Raw genomic sequence first — 24,434 nt, 5'->3', positions numbered from 1 at the left:
TGTTGTTTTCTGTGTAGACAATTGTGTTGTCTGTAAATAGAGGCAGTTTTATTGCAGTATTTCTAATTTGTTTATTTCTGTTTTATTGACTTATTTCACTGGTATTGATAGTGAATAGGAATGATGAGAGTAGATATCTTGCTTTATTTCTGATCTTATGAGGAATGTGTTCAAATTTTCACAATTAAAATTGATGTTAGCTGTGGATTTTTCATAGATGTTCTTTATCAGATTAAGAAACACTGTAGTTTTTAGTCTGTCTTTTTCTGTGTATAGGTGTATGCCTCATTTGGAATTTCTAAGTCCTTTTTATGTATGTCATTAGGGTGCTAATACAAAACAGCTTGTAATTCTACCACCAAGGAGACTTTTGTTATCATGCCAAAGTGTATCTGTCCTGAAACTCGACTTTTAGTTGTTAATATTTCTAAAATGTCTGTCAGTATTGGATACTTTCTTATCTAATCCGTCTTGTTATCTAGGTGGCCACAGTGTGCCCAGGTAACAATATCCTTCCACATAGCAATTTGTTTCTTTTCAAAAGTCAGTGGACTTGAGTCTTTTTCATCGAGCAATGTCTCTTTGTTCCCACCAAAAGCAAGTGACATCATTGAACATTTGAAATGATTCATTCTGATGTGAGCATTTATTCACAGCCACTACCATAACCTTTGCTGATATACGGTAATATGATACATGGTCCCCTCGTATCTTACAGGAAACTGGATAAGCAAGCCTGTCTGTTACCACACAGTGATCATATCTCCTTGTGTGAAAGCACTGACCATCAAACTGCTCTTATTATATCACTATCATTTAAAAAATTTTTTCTTATCTTTGTATATCTTCTTATATACTTTTCTAATATATATATATATATATATATATGATTTTTAAATAGGTATATGAAAGCATGGGAAGCCTTTGAATGATTTATGGCTGGTAATATCTGTCTCTTTCTAGTCATTTCCTTATATTGAAATAATCCCAATTGGGCAGCACTGAGCAGCCTCATGATCTCGTGTTCTCACAGATTTCTTATTAAACTGATACTAGTTACCCATTTTTCTATAGGAAGCAGAACTTTCACATTTATTTGTAAGCCCAAGGTACTTTAGATAGGACTTCAGCTATCCATGCCCTAGCATTCTCAACAGTTACTAAAACCCCCAGTGTCTCCTATTGAAAGAGTTTGTATTAGTTGCTGTGGATCAATGAGCTCTCTATGAGACCTCAAAATTAAAGAAATGGCAGGTCATGCATAATGTATGATGCACTTTGAGTTCCTGGTAAAAGTGATATTTGTAGGCTGGTCTATCTGAGTCAGAGCTGTAAGTAAGTGCCCCAGATATACACCATCTCTTCCTCCCAGATGACTTCACAGTGGAGATGAGATCAGGGCACATTTTCCTTCTTGGCATGTTGATGTTCCCATGCTGTGTGGCACTGGTTGGTTTAAAGGACTTTGTGAGGGAAAGGTATCACTAAAAATCTAACCATCTCTGGGGAAAGATATGTTAACTGCTTGAATTGTATTGAGAGATTTTTTTCATTAAAAATTATTTGGAAGGTGGTTTCTTTCTCATTTGCAAATATGTTACTAGAGAGCTCACACTCAGCCCTTGCCAATGAGCATTAGAACAAACTCCTGAAAAACAACCAGTTTGTTTTTGTTTTTTTAAATTTGAACCTATGACTCTGTCACTCACATGGGACTGAGCCAGGCTGTAACCAACCTTCTAGAAAAGGTTGTGTCTCATAGTTTATTTGCGCGAGTGCATGTGCATACACACACAGGCATACACATATACATCTAAGTGACTTCCCCCCTCTCCTTTCCCCCTGACCCAGAGCAGGATCCTAGTAAGAAGAGCCATGATTGGATCACTGCTTCAAATCCTCAGAACCTACCAGGTGCCTTTCACGCAGGATATACACAAGAAAACACTGAAAGGAAGATAAGATATTTTCAGCGTTACCATTGTCATACGAAGGTTTCCCTTTCAAATATGATTTCTCTTATGCCCCCCACACACTGCTGCTATGATTCATAGGCCATCTGCACTTTGGTGTCTGCACGGCTTCCCTCCCTTACTTCATTCGGGCCTCTGAATGTCACCTTATCAAAGAGGCAACACTTCCACCCCATCTCTGTCTGTCCCCTCCCCCTACCTTATTTGTTTTCATAGCACTTATCACCACTGTCATAGTATGTATGTATGTATGTATTTATTGACTTACCTACTAGAAAGTCAGATTTAGTATATTCATGACGTGCCTCACAGCACTTAGAACACTACATGACATGTCGTAGGCACTCAGTAAATACTTGTAAATGAATAAATAAACAAATGTAAGCCGGGGGGACCATTTTCAAACCTGTGAACCTGAGTTCCCCAAGAGCCTTATAGTTAGAATGGGACATCCCCAGACCCAAAGGCGTAAGTGCTGTCTATAAAGTGGCTACCTGAAATACAACTCCCATGTGTGTTTTAAATTTTTTTAAGTGTTTCCCCATACACAAATTTTTTCACCATAATATATGTTTTTAATATTCTCTTATATGTTATAAAGATGGGAATTACTGATCATAGGCTTCACTAGGTCAAAAATAAAGTAACTTGGGGGCTTCCCTGGTGGCGCAGTGGTTGAGAGTCCGCCTGCCGATGCAGGGGACGCGGGTTCGTGCCCTGGTCCGGAAGGATCCCACATGCCGCGGAGCGGCTGGGCCCGTGAGCCATGGCCGCTGAGCCTGCGTGTCCGGAGCCTGTGCTCCGCAACGGGAGAGGCCACAACAGTGAGAGGCACGCGTACCGCAAAAAAAAATAAAAATAAAAAAATAATAAAATAAATAATAAAAAATAAATAAATAAAGTCACTCAATCTTAGTTATTAGGTTAGCCTTGAAGCAGAGGACTATGGTACAGTGGCCATTATCAGGAACTTAGCTTTAAAAATATCTCAGACTTCTTTCTTTAAAGGCCAATACCTTGATATTCTCTTTTCTTATACTTTTACACAGTGTTTGAGATGAAAATGCCACAGTTTTGAAGATATCACTTTAAGTTCTTTCCCCACCCAGATTTATTATGTAGGAAAGACTTGCTTAAAAATACATTTTGTTTCAAGTGGCCGTGGCACCCCTTTACCTGCTGTGAAAGCCAAAGATAAAAGTCTGGCCAAGTGGAAGCAGAGCTGATCTCATTTGACCCTCTCAGCCCAGAAAAGTAGTGGTTTGTTTTTTTTTTCTTGCAAAAGCAGCTGTTTCTACTTCTTAGACGGAAAGGATTTCAGCAATGGCCTTAGTTTCCAGACTGTTTGTTTAAAACCATACTGATCTATAAAAGAAAATAGTGGATGTACGTGAGTTACCTTAGTTTTTTAAGACTGCTGTATAACAAAGTACTACAAACTGGGTGGCTTGAAACAACAGAAATTTATCATCTCAGAGCCCTAGAGGCTAGAAGTCCGAAATCAAGGTGTCAGCAGGGCTGGTTCCTTCTGAGGGCTCTGAGGGAGAATCTGTTCCGGGCCTCTCCTAGTTTTTGGTGATGACCAGTAATTCTTGGTGTTTTTTGGTTTGTACATGCATCTCTCCAATCTCTACTTCTGTCTTCACATGGTGTCCTCTCTGTGTGTCTATCTCTTCTTTAAAGGTCACCATGTTGGGTTAAGGAACACCTTAATGATCTCATCTTAACCTGATTACATCTGCAAAGACCCTATTTCAAGTAAGGTCACAGTCACTGTTGCTGGGAGTTAGGACTTCAACTTTTCTTTTTGGAGGATGCAATCTAACCAGTAACACCTTCTCCTTACCATTATGTCAAGATGGTAATTGTAAACAAAATTAGTCTCAGCATAAAAGCCATAGAAATGGCTTTGCTGATTTTATTATGGTGAAACAAATAATGAGAAGAAGAAGGAGAAGAAATTTAACATGGAACATTAAAATGAGGGGTAAACAAATTTACCATCATTACCTCTCCATTGTTAATAAGAATTTTCAAAATGACTGAAACAATATCAGTACAACCTAACTCTAGAACAATGCAATCCTGGAATACCTTCCCTCCACCTGCTCATTTATAGTCGAGAATGGTCTTTGATATTGATATCCTCTCATCACACCTTTCAGCCTCAGCACAGAGCACACTCAGGTGGCCTTAGGATCTGAGTCCAGATTGGAGGTTTTAGGAGCTGGTCACTCAGCCTAATCAAGGAACCAGCTCTCCCAAGTTCCCTCTGCCCTTGAATGCCAGGACCCTGCCATTTCTTGCCATACCCTACGTGGATGGCCCATCCATGGGCCATGGAGCATGGCCCATCCATGTTCATGGCCCGTCCAGCTCTCCCAAGTTCCCTCTGCCCTTGAATGCCAGGACCCTGCCATTTCTTGCCATACCCTACCTGGATGGCCCATCCATGCTCTGGGGCAAGGCCACTGATTCCCAACTATTTGTAGTATTAGGACTTCACATAAATATATTTTGTGGATACCTACCTCCTTCCCCATAATAGCAGTTGTACAACCCTTTATTTAGGAAAATTTACTCTGCATTTTGTTTTATTAATCACAAATATAAAGTAGTATATGTTTGAGAAGTTAAAATTTTCAATTTATGAACTAAATCATTTTGCAAATACAAGTGTCCACCTATATTGGTTTTCTTTACATGAGGACTACCCAAGTTTAAATAGGCTTTTTCTTATTTACCAAATATTTATTGAGCATCCAAATGTAAGGCATTATGAGATCTATAATAATGGCCAAAACAGAGCTCGAAAGGTAGACGTTATTAATTAATTAATATATTGAATTAACATTTTCATGTAGAAATATGTATTATTAGAGAATTATAATCAAAGTGCTTCCAGAGTTGAGAATATGCATTTCAGTGAATACGCATTTGTTTAAAAAATTCTCCAAGCTTATGGTTTGATTATATATCATTATAACTATAACTGAGATAATAGTACATACTGTATACAAGTCCAAACACCCTACCCTTATACAGGGCCTCGCATTTTATCGAATACTTGCATGTGCCTTATCATAGCCAAAACTTCTAAATCTCTCTTCTCCAAAGTTAGATTGCAACATCATATTTTAAGGCCTTACAACCTTACTTGACTTTTTTTCATTATAAGTTTGACTCTTTAATATCACCATATAATTATGTTTACATGAAGAATTGGAAAGGAGGCATAGAGTCTCCATATGTTCATTTCAGCCTGGGTGGCTAAATGGCTTATAACAGTCAATGCATGAAAATGGTCTAGATTGAATAAATTAGCAAAATCACAAAAGGAAACCACTGTAGGAAATAGTTTTACACATGTAATTGCTCAAATCCTCTAGTGAATGTGTCAATCTGTACTAACTAAATAAATTTGTTTATAGACATGTTCTGTATTAGCTTCCACTCTTTCACAGCCCTTTGCCAAACAAAATCCCACTAGAAGTAGGATGTTCACACCCGAGTAGGAGTTTCTTGGATAAATATTTTTACTATATTGAGACCAAAACCACTTCTACAAATTTCAGACTTTGATTGAAATACTATATTTCTTTAGCTTTTTTTCCCTTCCATCTTTTCTGCTGGCAGCCATTCATGCCTTAGCTTACCTCCCCTCACCTCCCACGGCTGTGGTGTACAAGAAGAGGCGGGCTGCATGTGCAGGGGGCCAGCGGACCCTGGGAATGACGGGACCTGCCCATTCAATCGCTCCTACCACCACATGGACTAGACAGACAGAGAGAGACTCGTGTACAAAAGAGCTTTCCCTTCCCTTTCCTAAAACCTGGTTGAAATGATTCATTGAATTAATTTCAAAGTAAAGATTACACATCCTGAGGCTGTGCTTTATAGAATGCCTGCTTACATTCCATTTGAGTTCTCCATGAATAGAATACATAAAGGTAGAATTCACGCAGCCCTTCCTAAAGAAATCAGGGTAAGAGTTCTTGAAATATAACCGCCACATTCTTTCAGAAGGATGTCTCTGATCTCAACTTTCACCAACAAGAATCTCAACTGATTTCTTAGTTCCCTGGTCCGTGATTGGTGCTGAATTTTTCATAGGCCTTTTGAAGATCTATTTTTTAATTTTTCTGGTGACTAATAAAATATTTCAAAAGTAAGTATTTTTAATAGTAATAACTCTGTTAAAAGTGAAATTAAGAACATTGCTTTTTAACGTGCTAAATCTAAACCTTCTCAGTGTTTTTGAGAGACAGAATAACCAGTAAACAGTAGACTCAAACAACAGTGGAATAGGGGTGATCTGAGCCAGTGCAGTATCCTAGTTACCATGACCCGAATAGCCCAACTTTTAGGGTTAATTAGCATAATGCCCAATAACATGAGCACTGTCACTGCTGTAGAAATAATATATCTGATGTGGAGTGATTCCATACTTCAGGAGATTTAGTCATTTAATATGATACCTCTGTTCAAATTAATCTTTCACACTGGAGAACACACTTTGGTTATTTACGTTACTTGCAGGTAAATTTTTTTAATGACTAAGGCAGATTGTAAATGTCTGTGGCAAATTCCATTAAAACGACTCTGTTACAGAAATAGAGGTGTATAATATGTACAAAAATGTGTTCATAGTGCCTCAAGAACACTTAATTAGGGAAGGAGACACAAAGGCATGGAGGAGGCATGCCTGTCATTGTCAGTCAGTACACAGCAGTTTAGTTTTTTTATACTTTTTTAATTGACGTATAGTTGATTTACAGTGTTTTTCAGGTACACAGCAAAGTGATCCAGTTACATTCTTTTTCAGATTCTTTTCCGTTATAGGTTATTAGAAGATATTGAATGTAGTTCCCTGTACTGTACAATATATCCTTGTTGTTTATCTATTTTATTTTTAGTGGTGTGTATCTGTTAATCTCAGATTCCTAATTTAACTCTCCCTTCTTTCGCCTTTGGTAACCGTAAGTTTGTTTTCTATGTCTGTGAGTCTAGTTCTGTTTTGTAAATAAGTTCATTTGTATCATTTTTTTTTAGGTTCCACATATAAGTGATATCATATGACAGTTGTCTTTCTCTGTCTGACTTACTTCACTTAGTATGATAATCTCTGGTTCCATCCATGTTGCTGCAAATGACATGATTTCATTCTTTTTTACGGCTGAGTAGTATTCCATTGTATATATGTGCCACATCTTCTTTATCCATTCATCTGTCAGTGGACCTTTAGGTTGCTTCCATGTCTTGGCTACTGTAAATAGTGCTGCTGTGAACATTGGGGTGCATGTATCTTTTCCATTAAAGTTTTCTCCTTTTCCAGATGTATACCCAGGAGTGGGATTTCTGGATCATACAGCAACTCTATTTTTAGTTTTGTGTTTTTTTGTTTTTTTTTGCGGTACGCAGGCCTCTCACTGCTGTGGCCTCTCCCGTCACAGAGCACAGGCTCCAGACGAGCAGGCTCAGCGGGCACAGCTCACGGGCCCAGCTGCTCTGCAGCACGTGGGATCGTCCCAGACCAGGGCACGAACCTGCACCCCCTGCATCGGCAGGCGGACTCCCAACCACTGTGCCACCAGGGAAGCCCTATTTTTAGTTTTTTAAGGAACCTCTATACTGTTCTTCATGGTGGCTACACCAATTTACATTCCCACCAACAGTGTAGGAGGATTTCCTTTTCTCCACACCCCTTCCAGCATTTATCATTTGTAGACTTTTTGATGATGGCCATTCTGACTGGTGTAAGTTTTGATTGTAGTTTTGATTTGCATTTCTCTAATAATTAGCAGTGTTGAGCATCTTTTCATATGCCTGTTGGCCATCTCTATGTCTTCTTTGGAAAAATATCTATTTAGATCTGCCCATTTTTTGACTGGGTTGTTAGTTTTTCTGATAATGAGCTGTATAAGCTGTTTGTGTATTTTGGAAATTAATCTCTTGTTGGTCACATCATTTCTCAAATATTTTCTCTCATTCCATAGGTTGTCTTTTTGTTTTGTGTATGGTTTCCTTTGCTGTGCAAAAACTTTTAAGTTTAATTAGATCCCATTTGTTTATTTTTTATTTTGTTTCCATTACTCTAGGAGATGAATCCAGAAAAATATGTTGCTGCAATTTATGTCAGAGTGTTTTGCCTTTATTTTCTTCTAGGAGTATCCAGTCTTACATTTAGGTCTTTAATCCATTTTGAGTTTGTTTCTGTATATGGTGTTAGAGAATGTTCTAATTTCATTCTTTCACATGTAGCTGTCCAGTTTTCCCAGCACCACTCACTGAAGAGACTGTCTTTTCTCCATTGCATATCCTTGCCTCCTTTGGCATAGCTTAATTGACCATACGTGCTTGGATTTATTTCTGGGCTTTCTATTCTGTTCCATTGATCTGTGTCCTTTTTTGTGCCAGTACCATACTGTTTTGATTATGGTATAGCTTTGTAGTATAGTCTGAAGTCAGGGAGCATGATTCCTCCAGCTCCGTTCTTTCTCAAGATTGTTTTGGCTATTCAGGGTCTTTTGTGTTTCCATACAAATTTTAAATTTTTAGTTCCTGTTCTGTGAAAAATGCCATTGGTAATTTGATAGGGATTGCATTGAATCTGTAGATTGCCTTGGGTGGTATGGTCATTTTAACAATATTTAGGTCCAATCCAAGAACACAGGATATCTTTCCATCTGTTTTGGTGGTCTTCAGTTTCTTTCATCAGTGTCTTATAGTTTTCAGAGTACAAGTCTTTTGACTCCTTAGGTAGGGTTATTCCTAGGTATTTTATCCTTTTTGGTGTGATAGTAAATGGGATTGTTTCCTTAATTTCTCTTTCTGATATTTTGCTGTTAATGTATAGAAATGCAACAGATTTCTGTATATTAATTTTGTATCCTGCAACTTTACCGAATTCATTGGTGAGCTCTACTAGTTTTCTCTTGGCGTCTTTAGGATTTTCTCTGTATAGTATCATGTCATCTGCAAACAGTGACAGTTTTACTACTTCCTTTCCAATTTGGATTCCTTTTATTTCTTTTTCTTCTCTGATTGCTGTGGCTAAGACTTCCAAAACTATGTTGAATAAAAGTGGCGAGAGTGGGCATCCTTGTCTTGTTCCTGATCTTAGAGGGAATGCTTTCAGCTTTTCGCTGTTCAGTATGATGTTAACTGTGGGTTTGTCACATATGGCCTTTATTATGTTGAGGTATGTTCCCTGTATGCCCATTTTCTGGAGAGTTTTTATCATAAATGAATGTTGAATTTTATCAAAAGCTTTTCCTGCATCTATTGAGATGATCATATGGTTTTTATTCTTCAATTTGTTAATGTGATGAATCACACTGATTGATTTGCAGATACTGAAAAATCCTTGTATCCCTGGGATAAATCCCACTTGATCATGGTGTAATCATGTATTTTAATGTATTGTTGGATTCAGTTTGCTAGTAATTTATTGAGATTTTCTGCATCTTATTATTTCTATTCTTAATTTGCTCTTTTTTTTCTTGTTTCCTAATGTGGAAGCTTAAATGAATGACTTTAGATCTTTCTTATTTTCTAATATGTGCATTCAGTGCTTTAAATTTTCTTCTAGACATTGCTTTTGCTGCATGCCACAATGTTATGAGATGTTATGTTTTCAGTTTTACTTAGTTCAAAATCTTTTAAAATTTCTCTTAAGATTGCTTCTTTGACCCATATGTTGTTTAGAAGTGTGTTGTTTAACTTACAAATACCTTGGGATTTTCCAGCTATCTTTCCAGTATTGATTTCTGGTTTAATTCCATTATGGTCTGACATTGTATGATTTTCATTCTTTTAAATTTGTTAGGATATGTCTTATGCCCTCAAATGTGGTCTATTTTGATGAATGTCCCATGTGAGCTTGAGAAGAATTTATAATCTATGATTGTTCGATGAATAGTCTAAAGACGTCCATTATGTCCACTTAATTGGTGATTTTGTAGAGTTCCATGTCTTTAGTGATTTTGTGCCTGCTGGACCTGTTTGTTTCTCAGAGGGGTGTTGAAGTCTCCATCTACAATAGTGGGTTCATCTCTTCTCCTTGAAGTTCTGTCACTTCTTACTTCATGTATTTTGATGCTGTATTGTTAGCCATATATCTGTTGAGGATTGTTACATCATCTTGGGAAATTGACCCCTTATCATTATGTGATGGCCTTCTGTCTCTGATATCTTTCTTGCTGTAAAGTTGGCTCTGTCTGAGTTTAATATAGCTACTCCAGCTTTCTTTTGATTAGTGTTAGCATGGCACATCTTTCTCCATTTGCTTTTAATCTATATGTGTCTTTATATTTAAAGTGGGTTTCTTTTTTTTTTATAAAGCAGGTTCTTATTAGTTATCCATTTTATACATATTAGTGTATATATGTCAATCCCAATCTCCCAATTCATCACAGCACCACCACCACTACCCCCTCTGCTTTCCCCCCTTGGTGTCCATACATTTGTTCTCTGAATCTGTGTCTCAATTTCTGTCCTTCAAACAGGTTCATCTGTACCATTTTTCTAGGTTCCACATATATGCGTTAATATATGATATTTGTTTTTCTCTTTCTGACTTACTTCACTCTCTATGAAAGTCTCTAGATTCATCCACATCTCTACAAATGACCCAATTGCGTTCCTTTTTGTGGCTGAGTAATATACCATTATATGTGTGTGTGTGTGTGTGTGTGTGTGTGTGTGTGTGTGTGTGTGTGTGTGTGTGTATATATATATATATACCACATCTTCTTTATCCATTCGTCTGTCATTGGGCATTTAGGTTGCTTCCATGACCTAGCTATTGTAAATAGTGCTGCAGTGAACATTGGGGTGCATGTGTCTTTTTGAATTATGGTTTTCTCTGGGTATATGCCCAGTAGTGGGATTGCTGGGTCATCTGGTAATGCTGTTTTTAGTTTTCTAAGGAACCTCCCTACTCTTCTCCATAGTGGCTGTATCAATTTACATTGACCTCTAATCAAAGTCCACTTTCCAGTAATACTTCACCACTTCACAGGTACTATTAGTACCTTATAAGAACAAAATAATATTGATTCCTTCCTCCTGTCCCTTCTATTGTTACTGCAATTCGTTTCACTTATACATAAATATACAGAAACATGGGTATATATGCAATGTAATTGAATACATTATTACTATTATTTTGAACAAACCATTATCTATTTGATCAATTAAGAATAAAAGTTTTTATTTTACCTTCACTTATTCCTCCTCCAGTGGTCTTCCTTTTTTTATGTATATCCAGGTTTCTGAACTATATCTAATGAACTTCCTTTAACATTTTCCTGCAAGCAGGGCTACTAGCAAAAAAAAACTTCCCTCAATTTTTGTTTGTCTGAGAAAATCTTTATTTCTCTTTCACCTTTAAATGATTACATCACAGAGCGCAGAATTCTGGGTTGGTGGATTTTTTTCTCTCAACACTTTAAATATTTCACTCCACTTTTTGCTTGCTTACATGGTTTCGGAGAAGTTAGGTGTGATTTTTGTCTTTGCTCCTTTATAGGTAAGGTGTTATTTTTCTCTGGCATCTTTTAATTTTTTTCATTTTTCTGTAGTTTGAATATGATATGCCTAGGTGTAGTTTGGTTTTTGTATTTATTCTGTTTGGTGTTCTCGGAGCTCCCTGGATCTGTGGTTTGGTGTCTGACATTAATTTGGGAAAATTCTCAGATGTTGTTTTTTAAAATATTTCTTCTGTTCCTTTCTCTTTTTCTTCTTCTGGTATTCCCATTTTACATATGTTATACTATTTGTAGCTATCTTACAGTTTTGGGATATTTTATTCCATCTTTTCTGGTTTTTTTACTCTTTGCTTTTCAGTTTTGGAGGTTCCTAGAGAACAGTTCTTGGATATTCTGTTCTTTTTTTCCAGTCTTTTTGCTCTTTGCTTTTCAGTTTTGGAGGTTTATAGTGCAGTATCCTCAAGCTCAGAGTTTATTTCCTCAGCCACATCCAGTCTACTAACAAACCCAAAACCCATCAGAGGCATTCTTTATTTCTGTTACAGTGGTTTTTTATCTCTAGCATTTCTTTTTGATTTTTTCTTAAAATTTCCATCTCTTTGCTTACATTGCCCATCTGTTCTTGCATGCTGTTTACTGTATCCATTAGAGCCTTTAGCATCCTAATCATAGTTGTTATAAATTCCCAGTCTGTTAATTCCAACATACCTGTCATAAATGGGTCTGGTTCTGATGCTTGCTGTGTCTTTTCAAACTGTTTTTTGCCTTACAATATACCTTGTAATTTTGTCTTAATACCCAGACATGATATTACTGGGTAAAAGGAACAACTATAAGTAGGTCTTTATTAATATGGTGGTAAGATGTGGGAGGAGGGGACGCATTCTATACAACTATGATTAGGTCTTAGTCTATTAGTGAGCTTGTGCCTCTGAACTGTGACCTTCACAAGTGCTTCTTAGTGTCCCACCCACCAGCCTGTTAGTCAAGGTGGCTACAGTGGACTGAAGTTGGGTATTTGCCTTTTCCCAGGTCAGGTAGGCTCTTAGAAAACCTCTGCAGGTTAAGCTCTGGTTAAATAGTTCGTCCTGTAGGTAGACCTTGTTAAGAAGAACAGTATGCTTTGGTGTATTTCAAAATGCTTTTTACCCCTCTCCCTGCCCAAAGCATGAGGAGAGTTTTCTGTGATACTCACTTTGAGAACCTGGTAGAGCTCCAGGAGGTAAAACTCCGAAGAGTGTGGTCCCCTTCCCCATCCCCCATGATTGAGTCCCCCTGGAGTTTTATCTCCCAGGTTTGTCCACACTACAGACCTAGCAGTTTGTCAGTTACAGTTCAGTTTTCCCTACCCCAGCACTGGTCCCCATAGAGGTTTTTGCTTATAGATTTGTGCTCCATTACGTTGTGACTCTCTGTATTTGCCTGTCTGTCTCTCTGATTTTAAGGGCATTGGTTTTCCCTGTCATTTCGCTTCTCCTTTGGATCTAAGAAGAATTTTTGATTTTTCTGTTTGTTCAACTTTTACTTGTTAGGACAGAGTGGCACCTTCCAAGCCTCTTACGTGCTACCTCAGAAACGAGAAGTCCTCCGGTTATTCTAATGTAATATAAGGAGTTTATATCAGGCTCTAAAGTAATGATTCAAAAGAACTGGTTGAATGTTTATATAACATGAGCATTTCTTGCCTGAATTTTGATAAACCCTTCAGTGGTAAATGATGTGGGTTGGTGTCTTGGATTTAATATTTATTCTGACAAGCATAGCCTGTAGACTGGCATTTGGGAACAGGATAAGTCAGGCGCTCTCTCTCCTCTGGGTCTTACCTAGAACATTTTTCTGTCCTGCTACGCATTCCCCTCCCATCCCCAACTCGGGCCTCAGCTGAGTGTCTTTTCCTTCAAGAAGCCTCCTTGACCACCACCACCCACCTGAACTATCCCCTTATATGGTCCCATTACACTCTATTCTCACTTTGTAATTCCCATTACTTTTGTCATTTCTTATTCAATATGTCTCCCCCACTAGACTGTTCAACATATGAAGGGTAGGAACCGCTTCTGTGATCACTGCTGTGATCACCACTGCACCTCACAGCCTATATTAGTAAATGAATGAATGAATGACAGTAGCTTCATACAGAAATATACCTTCTCAGGTGGCTACCTCAGTGATTGATATTAACTACTGTGTCCTGATAGTTCTGTGTCATAATTTTATTATTCACTGTCTTCCAAAAATTCTTAAATATCTTAATTATAATTTTATTTACTCTTCTAAATTGGTGTCTTGACCATGGGTAAACAGCTGTTGCTATTCGTGTTCTTATTCTCATGTTGTATTTTTTGACGTGGCAAAGGCCATTGAGGCAGTAGTTTCTTTTAATTTTTATTGTATCATTGTTGACAACTTTGAAAATAGGAAATACAGTTGAGTAACATTGCCACCCAACCACGATTGTTAAAAAATTATTTTATACTACTATAAACTTTTCAGTAACAGAATATTGGAACTTAAAATGTGTAGATGCCACAAAACAATTTAACAGTGTTGTTTTAGATGACTTGGATTTTTTTTTTCTGGCAAACAATGCAGTTGGCTCCATAGATGCAGAAGTTTTTACTCTTGGCAGAAAAGAGTAATGAGAAGCCCAGAAATGCTCCCATTGGGAGCTGTGAACTAACATCAGAGTAACCCTTTGCTTTGCTGCATTGCTTATGATTGAATTATTAAGGTCACTAATTTATTTTTCTTAACAATTGCTGCTGACGGTTATCTGGTGAAATGATAAGTGTGTGGTCTAAACCTAATTTTTCAGAGCTGAGAATACCCCAGCTCCTGCTCTCATGGTGAACACATGTTAGCATTTCTCGTTGTCCGGAGGGAACTAAGGTACTTGCAAGTCAAATGCATTCATTCGTTAGATGTTTGTTTATTGAGCACCTACTTAGGTGCTGTGCATTGGGTTGCACCCTGGACATACAGAGATAAATAACATAGCAACTTCCTGGGGCTTCCCTGGTGGCGCAGTGGTTGAGAGTCCGCCTGCCGATGCAGGGGACACGGGTTCGTGCCCCGGTCCGGGAAGATCCCACATGCCGCGGAGCGGCTGGGCCCGTGAGCCATGGCCGCTGAGCCTGCGCGTCCGGAGCCTGTGCTCCGCAACGGGAGAGGCCACAACAGTGAGGGGCCCGCATACCGCAAAAAATAATAATAATAATAGCAACTTTCTGCCTTCTGGAGAGCTTTGGGTCAAACAAGAAAAATGAGAATTAACTGTTGTTATACTAAACTGCCCCCCCAAAAATGGAGTTTTGATTACTAACTCCTGCCAGTTTGGCACTGTTTATACATATACTTACATGTGCTTGCAGCTTGGAACAGTTCGGACATCTGTGCTGTTTACAGTATAGGTAGCTGAAGAAAAGTTTAATATTATTGCCATTAAATTATTATTACCATAGGTGTATTTAAGTGCATACAATATCATGGAAAGAATAGTTTAAACATAGAAATGGCACACTTTTAGTTAGACTCATGTAAAGTTGCTAAAAATGACATTCACAAAAAACTTTTCTCTAAAATGCAATGCTATTTGTATCAACCACATAATTATTTTTCTCAGCAACAACAAGAAATTAATACATCTCTCATATAATTTGATTGCAATGACTTGGGCAATTAGAAATGGTAATTTTTAATAATTAAATTTTCATTTAGAGATGTTTATATTCAGAATCCTGAAATAACTTATAAGAAGAATATGATACAGACTTAGAGAAAAACACGCATGAAATGACACGTTCCTCAAGATTTATAGGCTCCAGTTACTTGGAATAGAATGGGAGTTAATGCTATGTCTTTTTCCTATTCTGCCAGCCAGAGAAGACCTCTTATTAAAGGGCAGGGCTCCCTCCACTGTCTTAAATCAAGGCTCTGCTGTCTGACAAACTGCCCTCCATGATTTTCACTGGATATTTATAACATGCGGAAGTACACAAAAAAGGAAAATGTTTAATGAAGAGCTTTGCATGTTACAATGCTATACATCATATGGTTCAATTTAGATTCTCTGAAATATCAGAGTTAGAATGAAATTATCAAAAAGGGGAAAGTCACATGGCATTGGTACAAACAAGATGTGCCTATTTGTATTTATGTTTGCTAATGAATTTCAGCCATGATCCCCACTTTGATTTTAAGAGTCTCAGACCACCATTCGGTTTTATTCATTGTAATTAAATCTCTTGCCCACACGCAGACACAAGGGCAGCAAGAAAAGGGGGCATATTTTATCTTTTCAAAAGCTATTACGTATCTTTGATATGAAGCTCCAGAGGTCCAAAGATTTACAGTATTAAAGCGAAACAGTATGTCTCTCAGGGCACTGTCACCTCCTTCAGCAAATGGAGGAGCCGAGAGAGGGCTTGGACTCTGAATCCAGTGACCCCACAGAGGGCAGGGCTGAATTTGTGCTTACGGGAGCAGTGGAATTTGAGGCAACTTGGTGTAGTCTCCGATGTTGCTACCGAAAGAGAGGTAGAAAAAGGCCAGATAAAAGCACAGCTGGTTTCACGTAACTTGGGAGTGAGTTGGGGCAGAGAGGAGGGCTAATTCATCTGTCTTGCGGAACAGCATTTATACGTGAGATGCAGAGATGTACATACCTTCCCAACCCCAGCCAACCGAGTGTTCCAACAAATAGAAAACTTGGGCTAACTTAATTAGTAAGGACTAGGGAAAGACTGTTGCTTTCGGTTACTCTCCAACCTCCCTCACCTTTTCCTTCCAGCAAAGCCAAGCCAGTAGCTGTAGAACCTCTGCCCTCTGTGCCCTCTTCATCCCTGTGGAGTGGAAAAGAGCTTTTGGGAAACCACCAGGCCCTTGGTAACCAGGGCGGCTCCTGTGGCCCACAAATCATCCAAAATGCAGAGAGTCTACCCTACACTTAGTTAATTGGGAGTTAACGGTAGTTTGGGACAGGGTGAATGTATGCTCCAAATCTTTTCCTTGTCCTTCTTCTACTGGATTTAACCCAAATTCGGCAACTCCAGACAGACCTAGGCAGGCCACATTATTTGCTTGGCCCTGAAGCAGACACTGAGCACAGCCTTAGTAAGACTTCAGCATGAACAAATGGTGCGTCGTTCCCTTGAAGGTTCTAAAGGTGCATACTTTTGCCACAGAACCTTTCAGCCAAGTTTATCTTAACTAGTTTGCTGTTTCATCCATTTATCAAAATTATAATTTGGGGCACTCAGGGATATTAGGTGATTCTCTAAGGGAGAGCTAATCATATAGCAGAAGAGGCAGAAGTAGAACTAAAAGCTCATGATCGCTGCCTTGTTCTAACTACTCAGCTGTCCTGTTTTGGACATCATGAAGTCCCTCCCTTCGCCCAGTCTCTTCACTTTTGTTCTGCTCCCAAGGGTACTTTATCTGGAAAAATGATTTTTTTCCCCTACATCTGTTTTCCCCATTAAGGTCAGAGAAGCTGAACACACAGCTTTGGGCAGAATGAGAACCATCCTGGGTTCTCTCCACATGACCATGGATGTGTCTCTCTTTCTCCCTGGGCAATGGTTTTTTCATTTGTTAAATTAGGAATTGGGCTAGAGGAGTTCACAAAGATACTTTCCAATTCCGAAATTTTATTGTTCCTTGATTTTAGATGTAAGCAAAAGGTTTGTTCAACTTGGTTTGGTAGGCTCAATTTCCAAATCCCTTTGTCATTATGGAATTAAACGCGGTGTGGCGGTCTGAAGGACCGTGCTGCCTAACAGCAGCATCCCAGCATCTGGGAAGGAGAAAAGCAATGGCTAGTGTACAGATGACCCACAAGTAAGAAACGTGAGAGGTAACAGGTAACCCGTCTGCTGTCTGCGTAAAAGGCACGGTCCAAAAACCTAATTTCTGTTTCTTCTGTATTAAATTAAATGGTAAGATTAGGATTCCATTATGAAATATTGTTCACTGTATAATCATGACAGACTCTGAGAGGGTTCCATTTATTGATCAAACCATGTTGGGATCCTGTTAATGGTGTACTCACCTATTCCACCACCATTCCCAGCCCTCACCTGCATCCAGGTCACTGGGATTGCTTCTCAAACATTCCAAACTCGAACTCCACTCAGACCAATTGACTTTAAAGAAGTGAAGCCAGAGGATCTGTTATTTTTGTAAAGCGCCCCAAGTTATTTGGGTGCACAGTGTTTTTTATTATACACTATTCTTTAAATTAGTCTGGAAAATAAGCGCCAGTTGAGAGTGCCTCCAAACTGAAGATGACTTAGATTCAGGTCCCGTCTTTGCACTCTGAAGGATTGTGCCGGACTAATCTAGTTCATTTTAACTTACTTTAAGTGATCTTTAGCAAGAATTGAGTTTATGAGGACTAGGAGAATATGTATATCTATAGTAATCAGGATGGAAGAAATTAGGCCAGATTTCAGGGGGGGGGTTTGTCTTCTTTTGTTTAATGTAAGACAGCGTGGTATAATAAAAAGAATACCGGCCCTGGGTTTTGAATCATAAATCTACTCATCACCCACTAGACATGTCACTTTAAAAAGGAGAATAACAAGACCTTTTTTTTTTTTTTTGCTAGTCGTGGTAAGGCTAAATTAGATATGGACATGAAAGTATTGTACTTCATAAACCATTTTTTTAAAATTGTAGTATTTTTTAATATTTGCCCCCCGCTTTAAGAAATATACAATCTCATGCCCTTTTAAATGTTATTCGAAATTAAATATTATGATTAAAAGGAAAAGAGAAAACAAAAAGGCTGTCTTATTTTTTCTCTTTCCCACCCTTGAAAATGACCTCTCAATGCATTTTACTTGTGGTGGTTAAACCATTAGCATTAAATTGGAAGCTTTAGTGACTGCAGGGACTGTGTTACTTATCCTTGTGTCCTTTGCACCTCCAAGCACAAGTGCTAGTGCAAGCAAGCACCACCAAGCACCAAGCTGGAACTCTAAATAAAGAGTTGCTAAAATCCAATTCTGCAAATTTATAGGAATTCAGACAACAGAACCAAAATCTTCTGTCTTAGGCCTTTGAGGAATGAAGTATTTGTAAGTGAATTTGAGGCCTGCTATAATGAAATTTTCCCCCTTTTTTTCCAGCTTTATTGAGGGATAATTGAAATATATAAGGTTATATAATATATAAGGTTTGGTTTATTTAAAATCTTCCGTTTTTAAAAAAATTTTTATTGGCGTATAGTTGATTTACAATGTGGTGTTAGTTTCAGGTGTACAGCAAAGTGGTTCAGTTATACATATACATATATCCACTCTTTTTTTTTTAAGATTCTTTTCCCATATAGGTCATTACAGAGTATTGAGTGTTACCTGTGCTAGACAGCATGTTCTTATTAGTTATCTATTTTAGTAGTAGTGTGTATATGTGTGTGTATACGCCAGTCCCAGTCTCCCAATCTATCCCTCCCTCTGCTTATCCCCTGGTAACCATAAGTTTGTTTTCTACATCCATGACTCTATTTCTGTTTTGTAAATAAGTTCATTTGTACCCTTTTCTTTTAGATTCCACATATAAGCGATATCATATGGTATTTGTCTTTCTGTGTCTGACTTACTTCACTCAGTATATAATCGCTAGGTCCATCCATGTTGCTGCAAATGGCATTATTTTCTTCTTTTTTCTGGCTGAGCAATCTTCCATTCTATATATGTGCCACATCCTCTTTATCCATTCCTCTGTTGATGGACATTTAGGCTGCTTCCATGTCCTGGCTATTGTAAATAGTGCTGCAGTGAACACTGGGGTGCATGTATCTTTTTGAATCATGGTTTTCTCAGGGTATATGCCCAGGAGCAGGATTGCTGGATCATATGGTAATTCTATTTTTAGTTTTTTAAGGAACCTTCATACTGTTGTCCATAGTGGCTGTACCAATTTACATTCCCACCAACAGTGTAGGAGGGTTCCCTTTTCTCCACACCCTCTCCAGCATTTATTGTTTATAGATTTTTTTGGTGATGGTTATTCTGACCAGTGTGAGGTGATACCACATTGTAGTTTTATTTTGCATTTCTCTAATAATTATTGATGTTGAGCATCTTTTCATGTGCTTTTCGGCTATGTGCATGTCTTCTTTGGAGAAATGTCTATTTAGATCTTCCGCCCATTTTTTGATCAGATTATTTGGGGTTTTCTTTATATTGAGCTGCATGAGCTGTTTTGTATATTTTGGAGATTAATCCCTTGTCAGTTGTTCCATTTGCAAATATTTTCTCCCATTCTGAGGGTTGTCTTTTTGTTTTGTTCATGGTTTCCTTTGCTGTGCAAAAGCTTTTAAGTTTAATTAGGTCCCATTTGTTTATTTTTCTTTTTATTTTCATTACTCTAAGAGGTGGATCAAAAAGGATCTTGCTGTGATGTATGCCACAGAGTGTTCTGCCTATGTTTTCCTCTAAGAGTTTTATAGTGTCCAGCCTTACAATTAGGTCTTTAATCCATTTTGAGTTTATTTTTGTGTATGGTGTTAGGGAGTCTTCTAATTTCATTCTTTTAGGTGTAGCTGTCCAGTTTTCCCAGCACCACTTATTGAAGAGACTGTCTTTTCACCATTGTATATTCTTGCCTCCTTTGTCATAGGTTAGGTGACCATAGGTGCGTAAAATCTTCATTTTTTCTTAACGTAGGCATTTATCACTATAAACTTGCCTCTTAGAACTGCTTTTGCTGTATCCTTTTGTTTCATCTTGAAGAACTCCAGTTAGCATTTCTTGTAAGGCAGGTCTAGTGGTGATAAATTCCCTCAGCTTCTGTTTGTCTGGGAAAGTCTTTATCTCTACACAGGAACTACTTTCCTGGGTAAAGTGTTCTTGATTGGCAGGTTTTTTTCTTTGAACACTTTGAATATATCATCCCTTTCTCTCCTGGCCTGCAAGGTTTCTTCTGAGAAATCTGCTGATAACCTCATCTGGGTTTGCTTGTATGTGATGACTCTTTTTAAACTCTTGCTGCTTTCAGAATTCTCTTTTTGTCAGTGATTTTTAAGAGTTTGACTATAATATGTCTCAGTGAATAGCTCTTTGGGCTAAATCTATATGGGAATTCCTGAGCTTCATGTTTCTGGATGGTCATATCTCTCCCCAGATATCAGAACTTATTTCTTCACATGAGTTTTCTGACCCTTTCTCTCTCTTCTACTTCTAGGACTCCCATAAATCAAATACAGTCAACCCTCAGTATCTGTGGGGGATTAGTTCCAGGACCCGCGATGGATACCAAAATTTGCAGATGTTCAAGTCTCTTATATAAAATGACATAGTTTTTGCATGTGACCTCTGTAAATCCTCCCATATATATTTTAAATCATCTCTAGTTTACATATAATAACTAAATCAATGTAAATGCTATGCAAATAGTTGTAAATACAATGTAAATGCTATGTAAATAGTTGCCAGCTCACAGCAAATTCAAGTTTTGCTTTTTGGAACTTTCTGGAATTTTTTTTCCAAGTATTTTTGGTTAGTTGAATCTGCAGGTGTGGAATCAGTAGATACAGAGGGCTGACTGCATTATTTCACTTAATGGTGTCCCCTAATTTTACACAGACTTTTTTCACCCTTTTTTCATTCTTATTTCTTTTCTCCTCTTAATGGATAATATCAAGAAATCTGTCTTCAAGTTTGCACATTCTTTCTTCTGCTTCATTCTGTTTTTGAAGCTCTCTCTTGCATTTTAGTTCCAAAATTTTTGTTTAGTTCTTTTTTATGACTTCTGTCTCTTTGCTGAATTCCTCATTTTGTTCATGCATTGTTTTCTTGAGTTCATTGAGTTGTCTGTCAGTTCTCTTAATCTCACTGTGCTTTCTTAAAATAATTATTTTGAATTCTTTATCAGGTAACTCACAGATATCCATTTCTTTATGGTTAGTTACTGAAAAATTATTGAGTTCCTTTGGTGGTGATATGTTTCCTTGCTTTTCCACGTTTCCAGTAGCTTTGCACATTTGAGGGAGCAGTCAACTCTTCCAGCCCTTTCAGACTGACTCTGGAGGGGAAAGACTTTCACCTGAAGGTGTCTGTGAGGGCTCTGGCAGGGTGGGGTTCAGCAGCTCTGATTCTGGGGAAAGCACAGTGGCATAATCTCTGTGCAGCTCCATCAACTGAGGTCAACTTGGGCCAAGACTGCAGGGGCCCAGACTGCAGAGGTCCTGCAAGTGGCAGTGATACCTAGGGCTGTTGGGGTCCCCAGTGGCAGAGGCTGCTGCTGGGGTCTTTCTTTTTTGCCTGTGAAAGGAAGTTCTAGCCAGGGGGATCCATTTTGGTACAAGGTTTAGTGAGCTGGCACTCAGTGGCAGTGGAGCCGGGGTTCTAGGATCAGGCACGTGTGGAACTACCTTGGTCCTGGGGCACAGGTGCACTTGCAGTGATGGTAGTGCCAGTGTCTGAGGTGCAGGCATGTGCATATCTTCCAAGGACCCAGGGTCTGAGTTCTTGGGGCTTACCACAGTGATTTGGGCCCCAGGGTGGGGAGAACAGCAGTGGCACAAGCTGGGGGGTGACAGGGTACAGTAGTGGCTTGAGCTCAGGGTGCAGCAACAGCACATCCTGGGGATGGTGGGTCAAAGTCCTCACTCTGGTCCTAACAGCTCAGCCTCAGTGATGCCAAAATTAATCAGGAAATGTGGTAGTAAGAATAAAATACAGGTCTGAACTGAGGGGCGTGGTTTTATCTATAATTAAAGCCTTACTAATTAGGCTAATGGCATAAATAACACACGTATATAATTATATTCAAACTGCAGGATATGTTTTATAGCATATTTATCTTCTTTTGCTTAAGATAAATATTAACCTTTTGCTTTTTAATATTAATTTGCATTCCTTAAAATGTGTAATTTATGATGCACCATAAAAAAGCAGAAGTAAACCAGTTTGGGATTTAAATGTTTTCTCTAGCTTATTCATTGTCCATATGATTTTTTTTAAGCCATATTTTTAGAGTACACCCTTAAGTAGTTAATTTCCCCACCAGTGCCCAGTGCAGCAAGTAGAATCTATGTCTGTTTATCCAGGTAGATTGAGATTCCAGTAAAAGGTCATAATTTTGAACTGAATGAATAAAAGAATGTCAAAAATGGGGAGCTAGCTTGATACTCAATTAAAAAAAAAAGCCTAAGAACTACAGTTGGCCCTTTAAAATATATATATATATATATCATCTTTGCTGGTAACTTTGGGAGATGCTAAAATATCTGAGCTGTTCAGTGCATTTACATAGGAGCCAACAGTAGTTGAGAACAGAGCTCTATTAAGTAAGAAGTAAAGCTTAAGTGGTATATAGCAGTAAGAGCTGGTTTGGGGGGGGCGAGGTCTGTGTTATTGATTAATTTATACTTTTCAGTAGTTGGAGAGGTCCTGGCTTTTGCTGGTCAAGGTCTGGGTTTTACTAACTAGGGGTGTCTGTGAATCGTTCATAGGCTCTGACAGTAGAGAGTGAGTTGAATACAGAATGTTTCATGAGAACGTGGCCTCTGGAAGGCCCTCACACCAAGCAATGTTTAAATTTAGTTTCAGCATTCGCAACACAAATAGAAATTCACAGTTGACACAAAGATGAGTTGTCTTCATCCATCTTCCTTTCAAGTTGCTTACTCTGGAAGGGATGCCAAATTTGGGACATTCCCATAATTACCCTACACAGACAGACAACATACATCCTTTATACATAAAAAGGAAAAAGCAGTGACTCAGGGTGGAGGACCCTAGGGGATTGGTTTGCTGAAATTGCTCTTCACTAATTACACATGCTCGTTTGTTTCTTCTTTACTTTAGAATTAGAAGAACTTATTCCAGAAATCTGGGTCAGCTCTAAACTTTGGTTTTCTCATTAAACTTGGCTACTTGAGTGTCTATGTTATTAAATAAGCCCGTCATCTTTTACTTGTTTGCAAACAATGGTAATCAGTTATCTGTGAAGGTGACTAGATTTTTGAAAAGTGACCTTTTCAATACTGGAGCAAACCATTTCATATCGCCCACCCTGGAAAGATTTAATGTGGTAATTTCTCAGGTGAGTTCAGCCAGGACTCAGTCTTCTTCCGAGCCAAGACTGCTGTTTCAAGGAAGGCTCACCTCAGCCATTTACCTTTAAGAGGAACCCAGCTTTATTCCTAGGTCCATTTATCTCCATGTAAACCATCCCTGTGCTTTCAATATTATGTTATGTTAAAGGTTGTCACTGTGGTTGTAAACTGTAAAATATCAAGGTTAAGAAGCTGAAAGTATTACTTTGGCGTGAGCCTCTCGAAGGCGGCTGTGGTGGAAGGGGCTGTTTCAAGGCCTGAGGCTCCCCTGCCTGTAGTTGTGGGAAGACACCTTATCCGTTCCTGCAACTTATTTGTGGCTCTCCAAGGAGCTCACTTAACCACTGTTCTCCGGTGCACGATCTTAGGAGCTAGAGCTGGAATTTTCTAGCCTTTGTTAGAATGTTTGCTTCAATCTGAAAGTGCCCTGTGGCACAAAGAGTCCAATGGTGAGGTGGAGCTCCCAGAGATCCCTGAGAAAGGAAACTTGGAATCTGCCACTGTTTTCTCATCCTTGCTATGCTGATCTGGAGTGAACTGTGTAACAGCATAACCCACCGATGAAATTTCAGCCAGGGCGCCAAAGCCTGACAACCATAGTAAATCCTGTGTAAGCAGGAGATTTGAAGGGAAGGGTTTTGAAGTTAATTGAATTTTATGATTAACAGAAAGTTATCTGGAAAACCATTTTTGTTTCACCTCATAGTGGTAGAAGTCTTTCTAAAAAGCTTGGGTCCACTTTCCTTTTTTTTTTTTTTTTTTTTTGTATAATTAAAAATAATCATGTTTTTAGAATAAAACTCTCAGCACCTTCATAACATTATCTTAACCATAAAAGCTTATTCTGTATTTCCTATAATATGGCTACTGAAGGTAAATTTATTGGACCGAAAGTTTACAGAC

At 38.4% G+C, this 24,434-nt stretch overlaps 1 protein-coding gene across 5 annotated transcripts in view; it reads left to right on the top strand.

Annotated features, from left to right (window-relative positions):
- SUPT3H (SPT3 homolog, SAGA and STAGA complex component) overlaps positions 1-24,434 on the top strand; it is a 446,906-nt gene that overhangs the window by 395,764 nt on the left and 26,708 nt on the right. The window lies entirely within an intron of this gene.

This window comes from Aethalodelphis obliquidens, unplaced genomic scaffold, assembly GCF_003676395.1.
Source record: "Aethalodelphis obliquidens isolate GAN/ISIS:26980383/991018 unplaced genomic scaffold, ASM367639v1 scaffold31, whole genome shotgun sequence".
NCBI lineage: Eukaryota > Metazoa > Chordata > Mammalia > Artiodactyla > Delphinidae > Aethalodelphis > Aethalodelphis obliquidens.
The sequence above is the reverse complement of the archived record's forward strand: the minus strand, read 5'-3'. Positions and strand labels throughout refer to the sequence as shown.